The 23,129-nt window shown below is 44.2% G+C and overlaps 1 protein-coding gene across 3 annotated transcripts in view; it reads right to left on the bottom strand.

Moving 5' to 3' along the window:
- Positions 1–10,731, bottom strand: part of JAKMIP2 (janus kinase and microtubule interacting protein 2) — a 134,866-nt gene extending 124,135 nt beyond the window's left edge. For all 3 annotated transcript variants that reach the window (XM_019478604.2, XM_006265020.3, XM_019478606.2), the window contains exon 1: positions 10,532–10,731. The gene's annotated coding sequence lies outside the window, so the exon portion shown is untranslated. The remainder of the gene's footprint in view (positions 1–10,531) is intronic.
- Between the last annotated feature and the right edge of the window lie 12,398 nt (positions 10,732–23,129).

The raw sequence follows: 23,129 nt of genomic DNA, 5'->3' as shown, positions 1-23,129 counted from the left end.
AGTGTGTCCTGCCTGTGTGCTCTTAAACTGCTCTTGGACTGAGGAGGCTTCACCAATATCTCTGCTTTCAGCTTATCTGGCACCTTTGTTTAGTATTGTTTGCCTGCTCCTCTTTCATGGACATGGGACATCATAATCCAGCTATCATTGTCCCCTACTGACCAGTGCTGTCACCCCATAGTCCTCACTAGCTAAGCATGCCATTCCCCAGGGCTCATATAGTTTACCTCTTCAGCAGTGCCCAACTGTTGAAGCAGATTTGTAAACCTTCCCAAAACAGGGTGGCCATTGTTTTTTAAACCCTTTGTCCTTTGTTCATTTCTGAATGAGGAACAAACTGCAAAAAAATCCTATTTTTCAGTTTATTGGTGGAAATGCACGTCAATCATTTGTCCCTGTGATTCTATTGGCTGTGCCCAGAGATAAGGCGGTGCACAGCCAGGAGAAGCAGGGTTCTCAGCCAGGGAGAGAGGTAAACTTTTGGTGGTGGCCCCGCCACCTTATTGCTGATTGGCCAAGGGGCCTTGTGGCCCCACCCCTACCCACTGATTGGCTGAGGGGGTCTGCCCCTCACCAAGGGGATGCCCTGGGGATGTGTCAGTGGCCACCTTATCCCCAACATCATAGCAGTGGAAGGAGCCTCAAGGGTCATCTGGTTAAACCTTCAGGCCACATCCAGATGTTCGTGGACATTTGATACTCTGGGGACAACTAGCAGCAGTATACCTTGTGCCACTGCTAGTTGCCCCTGAGGATGGCCTGTGCCATGTGTGCTCCAGGGGTCAAAAAAAACCCTCCATGCTGCTTCCTTACAGTGCAGAGAACAACTGAACGTGCAGTATGTGGCAAGCCAAGGCCAAACTTGCCTGGACATGGCCTCAGAGCTTATGCCACTGAGAGACAAACACAAGGGTCTAGTGAGTTTTGAACTCATCTCTTGGTTTACAGACCTAAGGCCCATGACCTATGAGGTCACAGGCAATTGCCTCTTATCTTCACTCACACAAGTAATATATGGATCTAGACAAAACAACGAAACTGCCTGCATACCTTTCCCTGCCTCACTTTCCTTACCATTCATGAACAGTCCTGGGGCTTACATCAGAGTCCTCTAAAGCAGTTGTCTCCAACCTTTTTAAGTAGATTACCTTTGGCATTTGAAAGCAACCCAAGATCTACTGTGTGCCATCCCCTGCCCAGCAGGTAAGTCTGTGAGGAGGGAAGGGGGGAGAGATCAAGGCAGAGGGAGAAAAAATTATTTGGGGGTGCGCCTCCCCAGCAGGTAAGTCCAACCCACCCCAGGGTCCCACTCAACTTACCCCTGCTCCTGCCTCTGCGGCACTGTCCCTCACCACAGGGGCCTCGATCTAGCCCCCACGTCTTCCGTCCCCCACGGACTGACCTGCTGGGCTGGGGCGCTTGCGTGCATGCACGCGGGTACTCAGCCCCCCACCCCAGCCTCGGATTGACTCCAAGAGGCTCCAAGATCTACTGCAAGAGGCTCCAAGATTTACCGGTGGATCAAGATCCACTGGTTGGTGACCACTGCTCTAAAGAGTCCCTGACCCTTCGTCCCACTCCTCCTCTGTGCCTGGATTTTCTTTTAGAAGGAAGAGCCTCGTGTTCACCTAGCAGCCAGATAGCTCTCTCCTACCTCTCATATCTTCTCTTTAAAAAAGCTGGTTGGAGGCCCACTCTTTTAGAAACCCCCATCTACTTTTTAAAGTGAGTCCCTGATAAGACCTGGTAGCTGATCAAAGTCCCAATCCATTACTGATCCACTGCTTAGTTACTGTTCCCCAGAGCTCAGACTTAAAAAGCTGGTTTCTCTTAGAAGATGGACAACTCTTTGTCCAATGGGGTTCCAAGTGGATACAGGTTTAATTAACATTTAATGACACTCTGTTAGCTCTGTGTTCCCACCTTGACATTTCAGTCCAATGTGAAGGTAAAAAGACAGAGATAGTGGACAAGCTCCTTGTTCAAAAGATAGTTTGAAGTCTGATACTGATGCACAGAGTGCCCCAGTATCAAACAGAATCATAAATGGTACATTGACAGACTTCCTAAATCATCCCTGCCTTTACCTATTGTAAATCATGCCTAAATCTTTTGCAATGGATAGATTTACACTACAGTAACACTGATTTAGGTCAGAAGAGAAGCAGGCTTTCACTATGTCAGCGAACTAGCTGCCCCAGCATCTTCCTAGACAGACTTTGCAGCTGCAAAGGCTAATTGAGCAAGAGACAAAAGCACAACATGCAGTAAAAAGTTTGCCCTTCAAACAAAAATGTCACAAGATCAGTGAAGCTTTTATGATTTAAACTGAGCATAACTTTCCACATTGTCTGCTCACTTCATTATTATGTTTGTTTTACCCACTGAAAATGATGAGATTTTGATGAAAACTGCCTCCACTTATGATGTCATAGTAGCAATTAGGCATTTTCTGCCAGCCTTAGCCTTACAATATGAGACTTAAGAAGATTTTACCTTAGTATATATAAAGAAAGCCATAGTAAACATAACTTCACTAGTATTAGAAGAGGATTGAGAAATGAAGTACATAAGGAGCTAATATGAGTTGTAAGGTTGCATAGCCTAAACAATATAGATTTGATCATGCCTATTATCTCTAGCGATCCCCAATTTTTAAAGCAAAATAGTCCATTTTTTTGTCGCCAGCAATTTTGTTATAAAACAATTTTATAAGTGATGACATTAGGAGATAATTTCATGCTACCATGGTTACTGCCCTTTCTAATGATACTCTTAAATTAGCCCCAACTGAGTAGCCTGATGACGAGTGTTTGTGTCCAAAAGCTTGCTAAGAAGAATTTTTCCAGCTATCTGAGTTGGTCTAATAAAAAATATTGGATATACCCAAGGAACCCTGTCTGCCTATTTGTCATATGCATTTGATATTTGTAAATATTTAAAGAGTAGTTTTCATCATATAGATTGTTTATTAACAGCTCATGTCATCCACTTACCTGTTATTGGTTCATTTGCGTTACGTGATTGGTCATCTAAAATCACAAGGTTCTGTTTCTGCTCCCACAGTTTAGGATTCAAATCTCTTTGTAAAATAGAGAACTGACAATGATCTTTCTGTACGTTTTTCTTTTTGGATGAATAAACATTAGCTCTGAAATTTATAGAGCTTTCAGGATTTCTGACATTTGCTCAGTTACACACCACAAACCTGTGAATAACAAATACGACCCCCACAAATCATACTGAACTGAAATGAATTCATGGAAATACTTGCACTTCATTCTTTTTACTGATGTACCTGATCCACTGTTGAAGACTTTAGCCCCAAGTTCTTTTTGTTTCTCTATTCCCCTTTGTGTCTTCATTTAAACCTATGGGAATCTGATGTAAAATGACGCTATTCTGATTTCCCAGCATTCAGTCTTGCTAATTCTCAAAACTATGTCATGAGTTATAAAACTATTTTTTCTTTTAAGTGCCAGGTCCTGTAGCTAAAAGCTACATTTTTACATGGAGTTTCTAGTACTCATGATTGCACAGAAAACCCTAATTGGACCCTAAAAGGTGCAGAAACCAGAAGGCAAATAAAAAAGAACCCAAAACACGTTATAGTGAATAATTTTAGATGCTTGGGATTGGCAATACAGAGCCTTCCATGTTCACTTTGCACAGGTATCAGTGATGGCTCTGGGCACAACAGAAAATCAGTGCTAAGGTTGTAAAGATAAACTTTAAAAAATGTAGTGGCCAAATCAACAATGGGTACAAATTTGCAGAGTTCCTTTGAAATTAGTATAACTTCGAGAAGGTACATCAGCTAGACAGCTTCATCAGTCAGCCATGGTCTGTCTTGAGCCTAGGAGGCCTGTTGGGCAAGAATGGTTGAGGCATATCAGCTTCTGTAGCCAACAGCACATAAGGACGTGATGTCGTTGCATTTGTACTGGTTGTTTCTGACTCTTGGGCCCAAATGAGGAGGTGCCTATTTGGGATGGCCCCTGGCTCACCCCTAGTAAAACACCTAACTCACACTCCCACCCACCCACCCCTCTTCCCAACCAGTTTATTGATAAAAAGAATTACAGTGTAAAGTCAATGAAGAAATCTTTTATTTGGATTTAAACAAGCCCCTGACAGTTGTACACCAGAAATACGGCGTCATTATGCATAGGGTCAAAATGAAACTGATCAGAAACCAAAGGAACGCTGACGTTAACCTGCATTTCCCAAGTTGGGAGAACAGTACAAAGTCAACAAATAGCATTAAGTGTTGAACGAGGAAGCAAGCCAGAAGTATTGTCAATCTCCTGTACTTTGGTGGAAAGAGATAAATCATCATTGGCAATGATAAATTACTTATATTTAATCCCTTTACATGAAAGCTCTTTATTGTAATTCTCCCCCACCCCAAAAAACAACCCCAGCCCTCTCGCTGTACTGAAGACATGTGCATTGCATGTTTCAAACCACATATATAACATCTTATGTTTCTTTGGATGCTACCAGTTGTAAGCTGTGGAGGCCAGTAAATAAAAGTAAATCAATACAATGAACACTAATGAATAAAATAATAATAAATAGTGGGGTAGAAGCAGTCTTATGAGTTTTACTGCAAGAAGGCATGAGATGGTGGTTTTATTGGGATCCAGACACATTCTGTTGCTAATTCATGTGAGATTTCAAAAGGTGAACTCTTTTTTCTGTAATTCTTCCTGTTCTCCCTTGCCTTACTAACTGCTTATTGAGGAATACCAACAAGTCAAGACCATGTCAGAGGAAGAACAATACAGCCATAGGGAAGAGCATGTGCAAATAACAGCATGATATGGTATAGCCACCATGTAGAATACTGAACCTGGGATAGGATACAGCCTTCAGCTAAAAGCATAAGTTGCTACAGTTTGTGTGAAAAAGATCAGTCACAGTAACCTGGCACAGAGCAGGACTTTTCATACACAATGACCAGTGAGTTACATATGGCCAAACCCAAACCCAGGTTTTCATGTACTGCCAATAAGTACTTGGGAACTCCAGGAGTTAATTTCACAGCTTGACACAGACTCTATGCCTCTGTGACTACGAGAGCATCCATCACTACATTTGCCTTTGGGTTTCTAGAAGGAGCACAGCCCTATCACTTTTCTGCTGCTTTGTGATGACCATATGGAGTATCAATTTCTAACATGAACAACGCGTGCCCCAGCAGCTGCGGGCGGGTGGGGGTGCAGCGGCATTTGGGGTGGTGCAGCGGCATTGATGGTGGCAGGAGCATGGCAGCAGTAAACGGGGAGCTCCCGCAGACGCTGCCAGGGCTGTCAGCAGGTGGGGGAGGGCGTGGCAAGAGCTGACCAGGGTCGGCAACTACCCACAGACACTGCCAGCAGTGTTGGCGGTGGCCAGCAGCGATCACTGACCACCCACAGATGCCACCGGGAGTGTCAGCGGCGGGGGTGGGGATGGCAAGTGGTGACCACCCACAGGTGCCACTGACGGTGTTGGCAGCACCTTTTCATAGGGGGTGCACCGCCACGCTCAGGGTGTGTACATGTACCCACGTGCACCCCCTATGCATCACCAGTGATGCCCAAGTAAGCACTGGGCATGTCTACATGAGGCACTTATTGAATATTGACTAATAACACTGTGCAGTAGCATGTCATGGCAAAAACTCTGCTAATAGCCTATTGCGCTGTTATTAGGCTAATGCACAGTAGGTTTAAGGACAGACATTCAAAAAGCTGGAGCCTGAATTGATTCAGTCTTTGCAGGTTAGTCTACCCTGCAAAGACTAGTCTAACCTGCAAAGCCAGAACTGATTTGCAAGTGCACAGACATTACTGTTTAATTCTGGAAATGCAGGCACATGCCTGCAGTGGCTCAGCTGGGGGGTGCCAGAGTAGTCCTCTCTTCCCTTTGCAGCAGCTGTAAGTCTAGAGGGAAGCTGACCTGGGGGGCCAGGCCCCACCCAGCGGCATGGGTGGGGGCTGTCTGGGAAGCAGGGTTCCTGGGCCAGGTCAGAGGTACTGGTGGGTCCTGAGCCTGGCAGCTGCCGCTGCTGTGCCCCTGCCCTGTGCAGTACCTAGGATGGCAGCTGCACAACCAGCAGTGGGCTGGCCAAGACTGGGGGGGGGGCTGTTCTGCCCCACTCCCCTCCAGGAGCTGCTGCTATGGCTGCACCACACCACTCTGGGTAGAGGCTGAGGGGGGAGGGGGAAGTGGGAAGCTTCAGCCGTGCAGCTTCTGCCCAGGCTGTGGAGCTCCAGCCCCTGGATACCTTGGAAGGTGGAAGGCATCCAGGTAGAAGGTGTCCAGGGGCTGCAGCCAGACCTCCATGACAGCCCCACCTGGCTTGGGCCTGAGCCACTACAGGCACGTGCCTGCATTTCCAGAATTAAACGTGAATGTCTGTGCACTTGCAAATCAGTTCAGTCTTTGCAGGCCCCAGTCCCAGCTGCAGCCTGCTGGGAAAGACCCAGACCCAGCAGCCCAGTCTGGGCTGGCCCCTCTGCTTCCACCCTCAGCATCACTAGTAGGCTGCCTGGGCTCAGCCCTGCAGCCCCAGCTTCTGGCAAGACAGGTGGATAGCAGGAGCCATGTCAGTCACCTCTGGACATGTTCCCTCCCTTGTCACTGGCATGAGCATTGCTTCCAGAGTTCTTTCCATCATCCAAGCTCAACAAAAGGTTAAACTAAACACACTGAAACAATGTCAAAGTAGTCAAGTTCTGCCCACAGGAACAAAGCTTGATGTAAAGGGGCTATTCCTAAGGGTCTACATGAGTGATGGTTGTTTTCCTGCTACAATACGGGACCAATAATATCTGGGTTGTGGCTATTATGTTCCCCCTCCTGAGATTGGCCTCCGACTCAGCACTGCTCAGGATGGGGCAGGTTTTTTGCCACATGGGCTGGTGGCACGTTGCGGGGGAGGGAGGGGAGGCACTAAGCTGTGGTATTAACTCTGAACTATGTTACCTAGCTTATGTTAGGGTAACTTCAGTCTGCTCCACGAAGATAAAACAAATCATTTGCAGTCATCCAGCATCCCAGGATACACTGCTTCCAGCCTCCCACCTCTGCCTAGAGTAGGGATAGAGCCCAGGTATCCTAGCTCCTAGTTACACCCCTGCTCACCAGCCCTCTAGTGGTAAGTGCTGCGCAGGCAAGAAACAGTATTAACCCTTAATGTGACACTGCTCACAGCATGTTTGTACTTTAACACTTATTAACATTCCAGTGATTTAGTATGGTCTAAGTGTAACATGTAACATGTCCCACCCAGGGTGGAAGACAAACCTCTCTGTCAGCATGAATCAGCTGGCACTCAGCACCACATGCCACTTGAACCCATGCAGTAAACAGTGTTAAACACTTCATTTAGTCCCTGGGGTCCCCATTATCTGCAGGCCCCAGAACATGGAGTTTTGCAACACTGCATGAGCCAATCACAGTTTCATGTGTTTCACTAGCAAGCCTGCAGCAGGTCTCCAAATGAACTAAGCAGACCGAAATTACTTTATGAACCATCCTCCAAAATTACAGATTTATAGGCAACCCTTAACAGCAAGCTTTGGTCACCTCCCTTGGCAGTCAATGAATCACAGAGGAATCATCTTCTGTTTAGCCCTCCCTAGCTGGGGAGACAGCCTTCCAGCCAATCAGACTAGATTTACAATCAAAATAAATTAGAATTGTTTTACCAGCTCCCATGTCAGCATGTAAAACAAACTGCAATAATAAATTATGAATACACAAGTTTCATTATCTTTGTACTTATCTGCAGTGCTTTCTGTGTGCACTTGCTCTGCATACATCAGCTGATAAATCCTCAAGCCAGGTTTTTCAGTAAGTTAGTAATGGCTGTTATGCCCATTTCACAGGAGGAAGAGTTTAAGGGCTGACTACAGGCACAGAGGGAATTGGTTTCAATATTAGGATTAGAATGTCTTTGTTATAGATAGCATTCCTAAAAACACTCATTCATTTAGCTCTGCCAGTGGGCTTGGTACTTCTTTCATTGTATGGTTCTGTATCCTGGTTGTAACTCCATTACAGTATATTGAGAATAAAACCAGTGGAGATTAGATTTAAGGTCATTGACTTCATTTGAGCTGCACCTGATTTATACTAGTCTCTGTGCAAGTAGGAGCCAGCCCACTACCTTTTTATGGGAAGACAAGCACGTTATGCATAATATCAACTGACAAGTAACAAGGTAAAAGGGAATGGATGGGTAATAGAAACCAAAACCTGAAACCCAAACTGGCAAAATGATGCCCAGAAATGTCACACAATGTTTTCCTGACTTTAGTACCAGGAGGTCAGTTATCCTGTGTAATAATAATGAAGAAATTATTCAGCCTCTTGCCAGCTGCTTGATAATAAGAAAAGGTCAAGCAGGCCTCACCATGCATTTAGAAATGAAAATAGCTAGTCACTTCTGCTATGCACAGCTACATTCTTATGCTGCAGCAGTATTATCTTCTTAAATAGGAGACAAAAGGCCCTGGCTAGAAAGCTTGTTTCACTAGAAATAACCACTGGAAACAGAACAAATGTGTTTGGACGCAGGGGGGAGGGAAATAATTGAAAGGCAGCCCCAGGTGGTATTAGCATTATTTACATTGTATTAGGCCCTAGATATCCCATGCAGAATTGTGCTGGGTGCTGTACAAATAAGTGGGTCAACTTCAAGTCCAAGGCCAGGGTCAACTTCCCCCAGAACAAAACCCTGCAGAATGGCCAACTCAACATCTACAAGGCCTGTGGAAGGAAGGTTACAGGGGTGCAGGGTGCCTGCATTTCCTGCCTCCATCCATGGGTGCTCCACTGACAGACACAGAAGCCCAGAAAAAGTCAACAGTACTGTCCTGGGAAAGATCACAGCCAGGGCCTACACCAATTCAGAAAGTCCCCTCAACCACCTCTGCTGGCAGAACGCTTATAAAGCTGCCGATGGAGGTGAAGTTGTCTTTCCCCAGTGAAAATGCCTCCTGTTTTCCCTGGATGGCCAGTCCCCTAGGGGTTCAGAATAACTCCTTAAATAAGTTTCAGCCTGAATTTGGCTGAAAACCATTGACTTCATTGCACCTACTCATGCTAGGACTGAATTTGGCCCTCACAAAATACCATATCCATTTACATGGCATGACTTTGTCCTCCAATTGCTGACACTACTATACACCCGATTTCTCTTACAGTAGGAACAGCCCTGTGGAAGGCAATGGAACTACCACAGATTTCCACCAGAGAAACAGAAATGAAAATATGACTGGCTGTACAGCTGGTGCCATCATCTTCAGCACAAACTGTGATGGCCTGACATTTGTATACTGGAGGAATAACAGCTATCAGTGGAGATGTAGCCAGGACTGAAGCATCAAATACAGCATTACTGGACAAAAAAATGACCAATATCATATTGACTTGCCTCCCACATTTCACACTTATGTATAATGTGTACATCAAGAGAGAATTTGGCTCACTTCAGGACACTTAGTAAGGATCTGCCCCTTCATGATATATTGGTGCATGGCACACCTGTACGGTATAAACACACAGGCTTCAAAAATATGGCTTGCCCTTTTTCTGAAAGCTATTAAATTGAAAACACATATGTTTGTATCTTCCCAGCCTACAAGGTGTACGTTGAGTATTTTCCGTACATTTATACTCATGGAAACAAATGAAGACAGGCTACAAATTAGGATTTAGTGCCATAAAGCAGACCGAGTGCATGATATAGATCTGTCCTAAGTGGCCATAATGAAAACCAAGGGACAATAACTCAGTAACCAAAGAATAAATCACACATCAGCCCAAGTGGGATGTTTAGTCAGTTAATGGCAGTGAGACCAAGACATGTGCTGTACGTACAAAGAGACCCAGCTCGAAGTGTGTGTATTTACATACCCACCCCTTATGTGGAAAGAAGCTACAAACAGGATCCTTTTTAAAGTCATTCAACATGAAAGCAATGCCACAGCAGAACAACATGGGCAAATCCAGGCTGCGAACAAAATGAATCAGATACGCTTCTTTTAAACTCATCTTAGCTTGGCTGCACTGACTACATCAGTGCCATTTCACTGAGGCCCAACCCAGGTGTTCCAGGGGATCAAACCAAGCCCTTGAAAATTATCTTCCTTTCTAATTAGCAATTGCCATCAATGTTTCCCATTTTATGAAGGTGAAGGAAAATGATGACAAATCCAGGAAAAAGAAAATGGTCCAGAGAATGAGGTTAGTAAGATGAATTCCCAGAACATTTCTGCCAAGACTTCCTAATCAGCCCACATCTCCCTCCTCCTCTCCATCTTTCTCTCTCTCCATCCTCCCCCACTCCCTCTCCCTTTCTCTGTCTCTCCCTAATAGCTCAAATGAAAGTCATTGTTTCCTAAGCCGAATGAAGATACTTGGAGCAACAAGATCAGAAATACACCACATCATCAGCATGAGCATAATGATCCCCTAATTCCAAGCATTGCGACTAATAAAGCCAGGGCTTTCTGGCACTGCTGCTGCTGCTTACCATGTCAAAACCAGAAGATGCTGAAAAGCGAGAGGTGTGCAGGCTTCATCCATGTTCCCTGCTACAGAGGCTGTTTCAGTGCCCAACATCAGCAGCTGCTGGGATTTTTTTTTCCTGCTTGGTGATGCTGAGGATGGAAACCACCCACCCACTCACAGCAGCAGCAGAGGCAGCAGCAGCAGTCGCCTCAGCCACCTCCCTCCTTGGAGGAGGAGGGTGATGAGCTCACAGAGCGAACCTGGAATTTGCAGCAAGCGCCGCCTCCTTCTCCTCCTCCCTCCCCTGCTGCAGAGCTGAACTGTCTCTAGGCTCCATGGCAACAGCCATAAAAGATAGAGGGAAAGAGGAGAGATGGGGGAGGGAAGGGCAGGGAGAGACTGGGGCTGCTTCCTACAAGGGATGCTGCTCTGGCCAAGGGAGCATCACTCCAGTGACTGTTGTACCTTATTAGAGCATCACCCAAAGCAAGGCCCCTATAGACACTAGCAACCCTGCTTGCAGCGAGCTTTCTCAGCTGAGTCCAGAGGGTGGCAGGCATGCGAGCGAGGTTTTAGGACATGATTTCCACACTTCAGATGGGCATCTGTGCGCCTGCAACAGTCTATCGTGCATTAGGAAGTGAAGGTGCGGGAAGGACAACTAAGGAGGCCTGCGGGAAAATTTAGCGGAGAAAAGGTCAAGCTGAAGGACACTGGAAGCTACAAAAAGCTAGGCAGGCCCACATGTCAACTCCACCTTCATTAAAATTTAAAGAGCTCCAGTAATCCACAGCGCTGGCTCAAAGCAAGCTGCAGTGGTTGGACCATAATGACAAGACGCTGGAGTAATATTTAGAACATCATGTTTCCTAACACATAATCCTGGGTTTTCCTCCTGTGGTCATGACCCATAGGATGGGGCAGGTTGGAAATAACTGTCAGGGTATCCACAATATCCTGGCTTTCCATAATGCTAAAGGGGAAGGGGACAGGTATGGATAAAGGGGCCACAGTATGAAAACCATAAAGAGTAATCGTGGTACAGCATCCAAGGACTAGAAAGTGCTGTCCAGAAAGGGAACAAGTAACAGGAGACTGACCATCCTGCACAATAATTTCAAAGATATGTAAGGGCCTAATCCTACTCAGAGTGCATCAATGGAAAGAACTAATAGCTTTAGTCAGAACTGGCTGAATCCCTGAGTTAATATGGATGATACACAGGACTGAAAAAACATCCACATTTTTTTACTCAACCTATGTGTTGAAAAGGTAGTATAGAATGACTAACTAGAAAGATGAAATCCTAGGTGTCTGGGGAGACTATGTTTCTACTTTTCGTCCTTTAATAAATGAATAAATAAAACTCTCACCTGTGATGTCTACAAAGAGACTTATAGTAAGTAAAACAATAATTTCTGGCATTGTTCTATTAATAAGCCGCAAAGGTCTTTACAAGCAGGTTAAGCATTATTTTTCAGAGCTATGTTTCCCCCCCCCCCCCATAGAAAAACTAGACATTTTTTTGGAAACCAAAAAGTTTTCAAGGAAAAAAAACCCCTGTTTGGTGGAAAACTGATTTTGTATCAAAAACTGTTCTGATGAAGAATGCTTGGCTGGCGTTCAGTCTCATATCTATATTATAGAGGGGGGAACTGGAAGAAAGACAAGTGCGCCTTGAACCCGAGTAAGCTACAAGGCTTAGATGAGAACTCTGTGGGCACGTCTACACATGGCAATTTAAGGCACATTAGCCATTTTTAAGGCACATTAAGGGCAAGGGTTTACATGTGCACAGCCTTAATCACCCTAAAAATGGCAATTTTAGGCTATTTGCACCTAAATTTGATACCTGCTTTTGCAGGTATCAAAATTTAGGCACGAATAGCTAAAGCAAATGTGCATTAGGTTCAGGTGTGTGTCAAAGCATTTGTAGATATTGCCCTGATACCTCTACAACCACACTCTGGCGTTCTGTCCCCTGAATATTGTGAAACGCCTCTTTAAATTTTACAATTTCAAACAGTAATTGTCAGAAGGGGAGAGGGATTGTACACTGGAAACAAAAACCTGGGGGTCAGGAACCTGAGAGGTACACGTATGAATGTAACACAGATCTCTTGTGTGACCTTAGCCAAGGCACTTAAATAAATGTATCCTTGCATTAGCTTACTCAGGAATATTTCCTTTCCTCAGGGTGGTAGCTCTATTTCTTTGGATGTATACCACATAGCTATAAGCCCCTCTTTTGCAGTGGGTGTCCATACCATAGTTTTACATACAAAGTACAAAAGTGAATCTAATTACCTCAACCCTTGTGTCCTCTCCTGCTTTGGCTGGCCTCAGAAAGAAATGCACTTGGTGTTTATGTGAAGTGTGAGGCAAGTCTCAGATGGAAGATGCCATAGAAAACCTTTACAGTATGATTAATAGATTTATTTGATAAGGGATCTTCCTTTGGGTATTTAACACATCCAATGTTTGAAGAAAACTTCAGTGCCCCAAATAAAAGCAAAGTGGTATATTTAAAAGCTGTTTTCCCTATGCATCTATTGCAAACATTTTCTTTTTCATGTTTATTGATTATTAAATGTAAAGCTTAGAAAATGGCCTTCTTTCAAGGCAAGTATAGTAGCTGCAAAAGCTGAATCATTAATGGAGGGGCTGAAATACACTCAAAAGAAAGAAGTGGCTGGAAGAACACCAGTGCCCAGATCCTTTGTGCTGGAGGCTTCTTTGTGGCTGCAGGCGAAAAGGGAATTATTGGCTCTGGCAGATCACACCAGTGTAATAAGAAAGCCTACAGCAGAACAAACATCATGGTCTTTTGTGCCGCCCTCCCTGATTTGGATACGAGTAGGGCATCCCATAATCCCCATGTGTTACATCAAGCACCGTGGTTGAGAACTCACAGGTGGATGGAACTCAACACCTCCCTGACTTGTGCTGTGCACACCTCCGTGATGATCAAGAACAAGAGCTGGAAATTTTTCAGGGTTACAGGGGTGTAGGTTGTAGCCGTGTTGATCTAAGGACATAGGCAGACAAGGTTCCTCGGGTGAATTTGATATCTTTTATTAGACCAACCCAAATAGTTGGAAAACAGTTATTAAGCAAGCTTTTGGATTCAAAAACCCTTCGTCAGGCTAAGGAAGTTTCAGCAGTTGGTATGTGCTCTTTCTGGATGGAATGAAAAGTAAAGAAGCCAGCGGCTGGGCTGGTATGCATACGAGACAGGTAGTCAGTGAAAATGTAGAGTCATTGAGGAGTCAATGGGTGAGAGACAGGCGGGGGGAGGGGGGGGAAGAGAGAGAAGGAGGATGAAAGTGGAGAAATACCTGGGGAGTCAGATGTCAGGCAGGTTATAATGTGTCATAAATCCAATGTCTATATTCAGTCCATGATCTCTAATATCCAGGAGGTTGATGAAATGGAGCTCATAGGCTCGTCTCTGGGAAGTCTTGAGTAAGTTTCCCTTGAGGATCAGGCCTGAGAGATTGGAGAGAGAGTGGCCCTCCTGTGAGGAATGTGCCCCCACCGGTAATTGGGTGTTTCTGTCTTTGATAGATTTCCAGTGTGCGTTCATTCTGGTGCGCAGTTGTTGTCTGGTCTCTCCTACATATCTTCCATCAGGGCATTTGGTGCATTGGATGAGATATATTACATTTCTGGAGGTGCAGCTGTAAGATGCAGGGATGCTGATGGCTCTGTTGTGGGGTGTAGTAATAGTGGAGGTGGTGGAGATGTGTGGGCAGGTTTTGCATTTCTTGTCCTGGCACGGTCTGGATCCTTTTGGTGTGTTCTGGGGTTGAGGAAGTTTGTTTCTGGTGATGAGGTTAGTGAGGTTTGGTGCTTGTTTGAAGGCTAGGATGGGTGGCTCTGGGAAGATCTTTTTAAGAATAGGGTCTCTTTCGAGTATGGGTTGCAATTGTTTGAGGATTTTCCGTACAGGTTCAAGGGAGGGGCGATATGTCATAACCAGCGATGTGTGATTTGTGGGGGGTTTTCTTCTGTACTGCAGCATTTCCCCAGCCTGTGTCTCACCCATTGACTCCTCAATCTACATTTTCACTGACTACCTGTCTCGTATGCATACCAGCCCAGCCCCTGGCTTCTTTACTTTTCATTCCATCCAGGAAGAGCGCACACCAGCTGCTGAAACTTCCTTAGCCTGACGAAGGGTTTTTGAACCCAAAAGCTTGCTTAATAATTATTTTCCAACTATTTGGGTTGGTCTAATAAAAGATATCAGATTCACCCAAGGTACCTTGTCTGTTCAGGGTTATATACACTTAAAATACAGATGAGTCAAGGTAAAATCTGAAAACCTCCAAAGTGCAGGGCCATTTTAGCTTAACCTTCTCCTATCTCCGCCCAGTAAAAATAAGGGATGATTCTGATCTCCCATGCATTGGTTTTGCACTGGTGTAACTCCATTGACTTATTTGACAATATTCCTGATTAACGCCTGCATAAGACTGAGGTCAATGCCAGGAGCTAGCCTACCGAAGTTCAGCTCTATATTAGGACAGCTCCAAATACTGTTAGATGAAGATGAAGGGTTTCATTTAGTCATCCTTCTAGAAAGCATTGTAGTCTGGAGGTGAGCAGAATTTTGACAGTAAAACAAAAAGTCCAATTGTAAAATGCTAGTTGATTGAGCTGGTTTATCCTGTTGGTAAACCAGCTCGGGTTCAATGAAATTTTATCAGAGCCAAAGCGAGGAAACTGGAGGAACACTACATGGTCACAGAAGTAAGATCAATAGCTGCCCAACCTGGAGGGTGGGAAACTGCAAATCCTCAAGTCCAGCTCAACTCAAAATAGGCCAAAATCAAAACTAATTCTGTGCACCAGAACTCCTGGTTTTTGCCCCACTTTAGTCTGGAATGCATTTCCTTCATTAGCAAAGGATACTTAAAATTAAACAGCATTTATTTGTATGTTGTCCTCTTTGGTAATAGCTTGGTAAGGAGATACGCTGCATCTTGTCTGTTAAGAAAATGTTTAGGTGAATCTTGGTCCTACGCTATAATTAATAAAACTGCCCTGTGAACGAGGAGGATAAGAAGAAACATCAAATAGCTATCCAGTCAATGAACACCATGCATTGTGGGCATTAACTGAGGCAGGAATCCTGTGAAATAATTAGGGGTGCATCAATAGGGATTTTTTGGGCTGATACCAATGGCCGATTTTTAACAAGACATATCGGCTGATACCAACCCGATTGCCAATATGTGCTTGGGGTGGGCAGCAGTGGCACAGGGACCTGGGTTATGGGCGGGGGGCTGCAGCCACCCCAAAATTCACCGTAGCCCTCCTCCCAGTGCCACCACGGCCTGCCCTGAGTGCAGCCCCTCTGCTGGGAGAGCCTGACGCCACCCTGACCCCAGCTCACAGTAGCAGCCCAACTAAGTTTGCACAAATAACCTTTCGGCATTTCCTTTATTTGAATGCTCAACTTTGCAAACTTCATAATGCTTTTTAGCCCTATTTTTGGTTATGATATTTATTTAAGATCACATTCTAAAGACATTTTTTCTTTCATGACCACAATGGTTGTTAATAAGGAGTTAGTATTTTTTCCAGAACCACTGATATCTCAGACATCTCTGTTAGCTGTTACCTATTTTAAGCAGAGGCATTTTCCAGGATCTCAAATCACCCCATAAGATGCCTGTTGTTAAATACTGACTTTTTGACCATAACCACAGCAAATTCACTATTCCAGGTTAGTTTCTATTTTTAAGCAATAGGCTTTTTGATGTTAAGTTATATTGTAATAATTTAGATGCTAGCTCTTGATGCATTACAGCATTTTATCCAGTAATTACGAACAAATAAAGGACACAATTTATAAATCATTTCTTCAAAAGAAAGGTGAGTGCATGAATAAATACTTTGTAATTTTTTTAAAGCCAATAATTTTTTGTAGGTGATATCTTTTATTGAACCAACTGCTTGGTTGGTATAGACAAAAACAAGCTTTTGTTTATCACACTACCCTTCCTCAGGTGTGTGTGTAATTTAAAAAAAATTAAAAAACCAAGATACATACGTACAATTAATATCCACCTAGTTAATTAAAAATTAGCATCTGATTTCAGCTACACCTCACTGCAATGAGTTCAGCTAAGTTACTCTGAATTTACACTGATGTATCAATTTCAGCCTAAATTAAAAAGGGGTTCAGCGCACAAAAAAGTTGAGCTACATAGGTTCTTGGAATAAATTTTGAGTTGCATAATGATTGTTTATGGTTGTTCAAATACACTCCTTATAATTTGCTATGCAGAAAAATAAGACCCTACCCATGCTAAGGCATGCTCTTCTATTGATCTAAAAGACAAAACTCCCATTGACCACCATGGACTCAGACAAGACCTCATGACTAAAATCATGCTTGCAGGAATAGGATAATGAATTGCAAGTACAAATTTTAACTGTAGCTTGCATACAGCCAAAGAGATTAAACATAGCTCTGTTTCTTTTATTGTGATGTGGCTTTTCAGTCCTAAAGTGATATTTTTCTGGACAGATCTAGATTTATTTTATGAAACTTCCCTAAAGGAAAGTTGAGCATAGAACCAGGTATGTATACTTCATGATGTCAGGTGCATACAAAAATGAGGATATTAGGTACATCATACCAGGTCAGGAGTACTGAGGACCTTCTTTCCAAAATATTGAGAACCTGAAATTAGCTTGACAACTGAGATATTAAGGTAAAAATGACATCCTTCAAAGTGCATTGGTCACAATGGGCTGGGTCTTAGATCTTCTGCCTTTACAATATCTCAAGGTCCATATGGATCATTGCCAACTGATTTTTCACCCTAGTAAAATCCTTCTTAGAACAACCAAGATTTAGTGAGTTGGAAAATGCCATTCTGCAAAAACACCTGCAACTCAGAGGTAATAAAAGGGACATTTCCACCTGCCAGTAGTGAGAACCCAGCCAACAAAAAGTGGGATCTGTTTCATGAAAAGACTGCAACATTTTCCAGCATATAAACATGACCTGGAGCCCAAATTCCATCCTGCCTCTTCTGCATTAATAACACTTAGTGTTCGCATGGAGTACTTACTCTGCATCGTTTAATACCATTAACTAATCACTCTCATGGCAGCCATGAGCTAAAATGCCAGAAGTGATCTAGTAAACCTGTTCTCCAGCATGCTTCAACTCTTGAGGTCATGATTTGGTGATCCTACAGATTTAACTCCAGGCACTCCTGACAGAAGCTGGTATAACTGAGACATATTAAGCCCTCGGTTTGTCATCACAGGAGCCACTTCCAATGTATGGGTTGCAGTCTCTTAATATAGGTTGAAATAGCAAGTGGAAGTGAGTAGTAGAGACTGCCGAAATCTCAAAAAGAATAGGAAAAGAACAGATATATTCATTGCTTATTTACTTGAGGCTAGTTTCCTCCCCTCATGCTTTTATGTAGACTCTTGCGGGGCTTTTGGACTTGAGTGCTGTCTTCAGAGAGCTGCATGGACAACCTGGAGTAGTTGCTACATCGAAGATCTCTCTAGCACACTGCCACACAAAACGAAGAAGAGGGAGTGCTCCTGGAGTTAGTCACAGTGCCAAGTAGAGAAGTATCCACAGATAAGGTATTACAAATAAGACCTCTAGTAACACTCCCACTACCTGTCCATAATATAAGAAACTGAATGCTATTTTTTGAACAGTGACATCACCACAACCAAGAATGATACAGCAATTAATTTTTCTCAAAACACAACAGATATAGAGCACAAGCACCCAAGAACTCACAGTAAGATGCCTTGGACTCTTATGCCGCATCCAGATGTGCAGGCACGTGCAGTTTGTGGCACCACAAGCCACTTTGCAAATTTGCACCATGGAGCCAAAATTTACTACTGGGATTTTCTGGTAGCAAAAAAAACCACCCCAAAACACACAAATCCAAAAAACTGGAAGAAAAAGCAGTGTGGTGCATGCCCAACAAGCGTGCACCAGCACAGCTGAAGGCCGGGCTGGAGCCAGGTCTCTGTACTGCCAGACCTGTGCCCCTGCTGCTCCAGACCACCAGGTAAAACTGCGGGGGTTAACACGGGTGCTGGCCCCAACCCCCAGCTCTCCCTGGCTGAATTGCTGGGAGGACCTGGGCAAGGGCAGTTTGCCTGTTGTGGGGCAGTTTGTCCTGCAATGAAGGGCACATGCAGAGGTGTGCCCTGTGCAAATTTGTGTTGCTGCAAGGATACTTGCATGTCTGGATGTGGCCTTACTGTGCTAGGGGGTCTGACCAGGAGATTTGTCTGGGCAGTTAAGAGCTTCATAGCTAGACAGTTTCAGAAATTACACAAGAATCGTAGGCAAAAAGCTACACTTAATCTGATGTTGTACCAACAATTGGTAAGAGGCAGGGGGTGTTGTACCAATAACCATTGTATGCTGGTTTACAATTCAGGCATAAAGGGTGGATTTTAATGATACTTTTCTGGACAAAGGCTTTTCACCATCAAGGCGTTCTACCTCCTTCCCCTATATTCAAAATGGTGTCTGCATCAAAACCATAAACATGTACACCTTCATTTGAATTCAGATTAAATTTTCTATCAACTCTTTCTCCCCCCCCCCCAATCTCCTGGGCACCTTTCTCTCCCCCTCATTGAAGAAGTCAGCATCACAGCAGTAAAAAATAAATCTCATATAGTGCATAACTTTGCTTACTGGTTTATAAATGTCCACAGCTTTCAGCTACTCTGACTTTTACTGTTCAGACCTGAGGAAGAATGTCTTGCATTCAAAAGATTGTTTAAATCTGTCCCAACTATGCAGTTGTGCCAATAAAAAGATAACACCCTAAGAAATCCTTCCATTTCGGCTTGCATCTGACTTGAAACGTATCAAGGTTTCAAGGTTTGTAGGAAGCACAAATCAAAGTTCAGAAATATTGCCAATACACAGATACGTGAAGTCCTTATAACAACAGGAGGCATTCACAGCCAGTTGAAACTTGGTTGGAACCATTACTGCGGAACTGTGGTTATTTTGTAGTGTACTTTACACTCATCTCTGGGTGGTGTTAAAGAGAACGTAAAAGCATAGAAGTAGTGGTCTACCGTGGTGTACCCAAGCTCTCTCAGAATTGCTCAGATACTGTTTTTTTCCTTCTCCTCCTGCATCACCTAGGATGACACCACTCTGGTAAGCAGCAGCAGTGCCTATCATTCTGGTTTACCTATTGCATTTTTGAACTTGCCCCAGGGTAAAACCTTCCTGTGTAGGAACTTCCTGCAGCAGTGCACATGACATTTCTACCCTCCTGGAAGTGGGCTACCATGCCCAGGGGCCTCTTCAGGCAGGCTTTTGCTCTCTGAGTGCTCTCTCATATGGCCCCAGCATTGAACAGCATCTTTAAGCAAACAAAACAAAGAAAGGCTTCTTGTCCTGTCCCAGACACTGGGAGAGGTCCCCTGTGGCTCTGGCCTTCATACAGCCGCTCTGCTGTCCACGCATTTCAGCTCACCACCGCCTCTCTCATGTTCGCACTTGCAGCTCTGCTTTTTGGGGCTAACTCCTGGTGACTTACTCCCACATGAATGGCCTTCTCACAGCTGTTGCTATCAGCTAGGCTGGCCAACTTCTCCTAAGGGGGCTGGCCACCCTATTACACCTTCCCCTTGCTGCCACTGCACATCCATAAAGTCAGTGCAGGTCCTCATCAACCCTGACTCATTGAAACAACTGCCTTTTTCTGGATTATTTTTCTGTACACACCACCCCCCTCACCTATAGACACCACTGTGCCTCTTCTCCCCCCCACCCCATTTTAATACAAGGGGTGCTACACAAGGGGAAATTATCAGTGTAAAAAGTATAAGGAATCAGAAGCCAGGGTGAGCAGAGAAGATAGAAATCTTTTATCATTGCTGTAATGGAAATTAGGGTTGGAATGATAAATACTTGTGCGTCTGATTTACTTTAAGGTCTGCATGCTATGGACAATGCATACAGAAGACTTGTTACCCGAAAGGGCTAGGAAAGATGACAGAGCCTTTTTATAGAACTAGGGACTGCAACAGGCATCCTCAGAGGCAGAGCAGTAGAGGGAGGATTTCCTAGAGACTTTATAGAAGCTCAAAATGGAGACAATGGCCTTGGAAAGGGAAAAAATTGCCTTGGAAATGGAGAGGATGCAGAGGCAAAAGCTGATGGAGCATCCTCAAGTACAGAACCCATACACCCAAGTGTCATTCTGCGGTTCTTTAAGGTACAGTTAAAACCACTCCTCTGGTCCAAGAATCCAACAAACAGCTCTCAGCAGACTTCTAGGAAAGCCATCTGCACCCTGGAGTTGTACAGCTGGTGCTGGTCATCCCACTACAAGCTAGCCCACCAAGCAGAGCTAGTGGCCAACCCCTAAATGTGGCACTCCACCAAATAACACTGCCTCGGGAAGATACTCTGCAAAAGTAACTGTCCGACTTCATTCGCTTGCTCCTCCTCTACCTGTGGCCGAATTATCACAGGATCTAAAGCTGTCTGAAGGCACTGAACTAAATCCAGCCAGCTGAATGGCTGCCAAAACATGTGCATCATCCCATTCCTATTAGTGATGGTCATAATTATAGCACTCAGCAGCATCTCTGCCATGTAGCCTGAGAGCAACTGGAAAATGGTGCTGGCACATGGATGAGGAGAGGACACATTGAAAATTTGATAGCTGGACCTCCATAATTCTGTAGGTGCCCCACAATACACCATTCGAAAAGATCCTAGGGCATTGAGCTACATGGTAGAGCATTATACTAGGTACTACTTGCCTAAAATACAGCAGTTAATTAGAACAAGTGCAGAGCAGTTATTAACAAGTACTTTATGATGGCATAGCAAAGTGATGTGGACAGTTTAACACAGCCACTACATTTGAGTGGGCAAACTAATGCAATTTATCATTCTCTGACACAAAAACTCAACAAGGTGTGCCGGGTTAGTTTACAACAGCTGGCAAGTTTCCTATTTTATCTGACTGAGGCTAAGACAAAGCTTCCTTTGTCCTCACCTTACAGCAGTGTTGCACAGGAAATCACTGGGATACTGGATTTAAGGTTTTCAAATGGCAGAGTAGTTTGCTTCCCCTTTCCAAACATCCTGTAGCATTGTTCTCAAGCGGACCTTCTCCAAGGCAAATACTGTCGTACTTACTCCAAGCTTATAGTATCCTCAGTGACCCTGTAAGTAAAAGTTTGCCTCTATTACTTAATAAAATGATAGTAGATCTTGCCATGGGTGATTGTGCTCTGCCACTTAGAGGAGCTCTCACACAGTGCATGACTAAAAACAGATTAGGACAGAGCATTTTTCACTCTGTATGAACATTCACGTGGTATGAATGGGAGCTGCTGTCTTGACTATGGAGATGGACAGATTTAACATTTCCTCTTGGTTAACTTTTCTTACAAAAAAATCAGGCCAGAAGCAGCATTGTGGGAAAGGCTGGCATGGCAACCTGAGCCTGAACTCCAGCTCCCTCGCTACATCTAGATCTCAGCCTGGATTCAGGTCCTATGAAGCTAATACTGCATGCATTAGCCTACAGTCTTGCCCTGCACATATTCTTCCAGGCTTCTCTCTTCTGCACCAGGCTTTGGAAACTGCCTTGCCTCAACTTACTTGTCGTTTCGGTGAGGATCTCTGAACCTGTTCTGGTCTAGAGCTTGGAGTCCCTTTCCTGAGGTCGGATGGCTGCACCTTCACAAACAAAGCACCACGTGAAGGTGTGGGGTAATATGTATCATCTAAAATTTTGCCAACCAGGACCTTAAATGTCCTAGAAGAGGGCTTGTGGCACAGATCACGAACTAGTCAAAGTTACATAAAAACATCAAAACAGAATAGAAAGCTTAGTTGGTCACTGAGGAGGGGGATGGAGTTGGAAGGAGGAATTCTTGAATGTTTTAGATGTGGATGTATTAAATGTAGACACCCACCTGGAATGGCAGCATTTGGGTCCAGTATCGGCCCCTGTGATAAGGCCATGCAGGGGCTTATTTGCATGAAGTGAAAACTTCAGTTTGATAGTCCTAACAATATTGGGGTTGTCCTGCATCCATGGGCCTTGCTGTTTTCTGTGGATTTGATTCATACCTTGGAGGACTACTATTTTGTACTTACTATTGCTTCTCTTTTTTGCTTAGACAAGTAAAAATAATGTCTTTCTCCAACAGCTGCAAATCTGCGGTGGAATTGGAAAATCCAACTAGGTACCTTTTTGGCTGGTGCCTCATAACTAATTACAAAATTTCTGCATTGGAGCTTAACTATGCATGATACCAGAAGCCAACTTTGTTCCCTATAGAAATGAGTTTTACGCTGCTCATGATAGAGGGAAAAAAATCCATAAAAATAATTGCAGCCCGAAATGCACGCAATTTGATCCAGAATACACCTGAGGACCTGACCAGTAGAATCAAAGCTCACCAGTCACAAAATGTCTCAAGAAAACTCTAGTGATGGTATGGTCAGAAATTTTGAATGTTTTAATGCTTGTGCTGGGTTTTGAAATGTATCACTAGAGTGGCAGCTGGCACCCGAGTACTAGGGGTGTGCGTAGCGGGGCCTATTCGATTTGGATTCC

Source organism: Alligator mississippiensis, chromosome 9 (genome assembly GCF_030867095.1).
Source record: "Alligator mississippiensis isolate rAllMis1 chromosome 9, rAllMis1, whole genome shotgun sequence".
NCBI classification, from domain to species: Eukaryota; Metazoa; Chordata; order Crocodylia; family Alligatoridae; genus Alligator; species Alligator mississippiensis.
The sequence above is the reverse complement of the archived record's forward strand: the minus strand, read 5'-3'. Positions and strand labels throughout refer to the sequence as shown.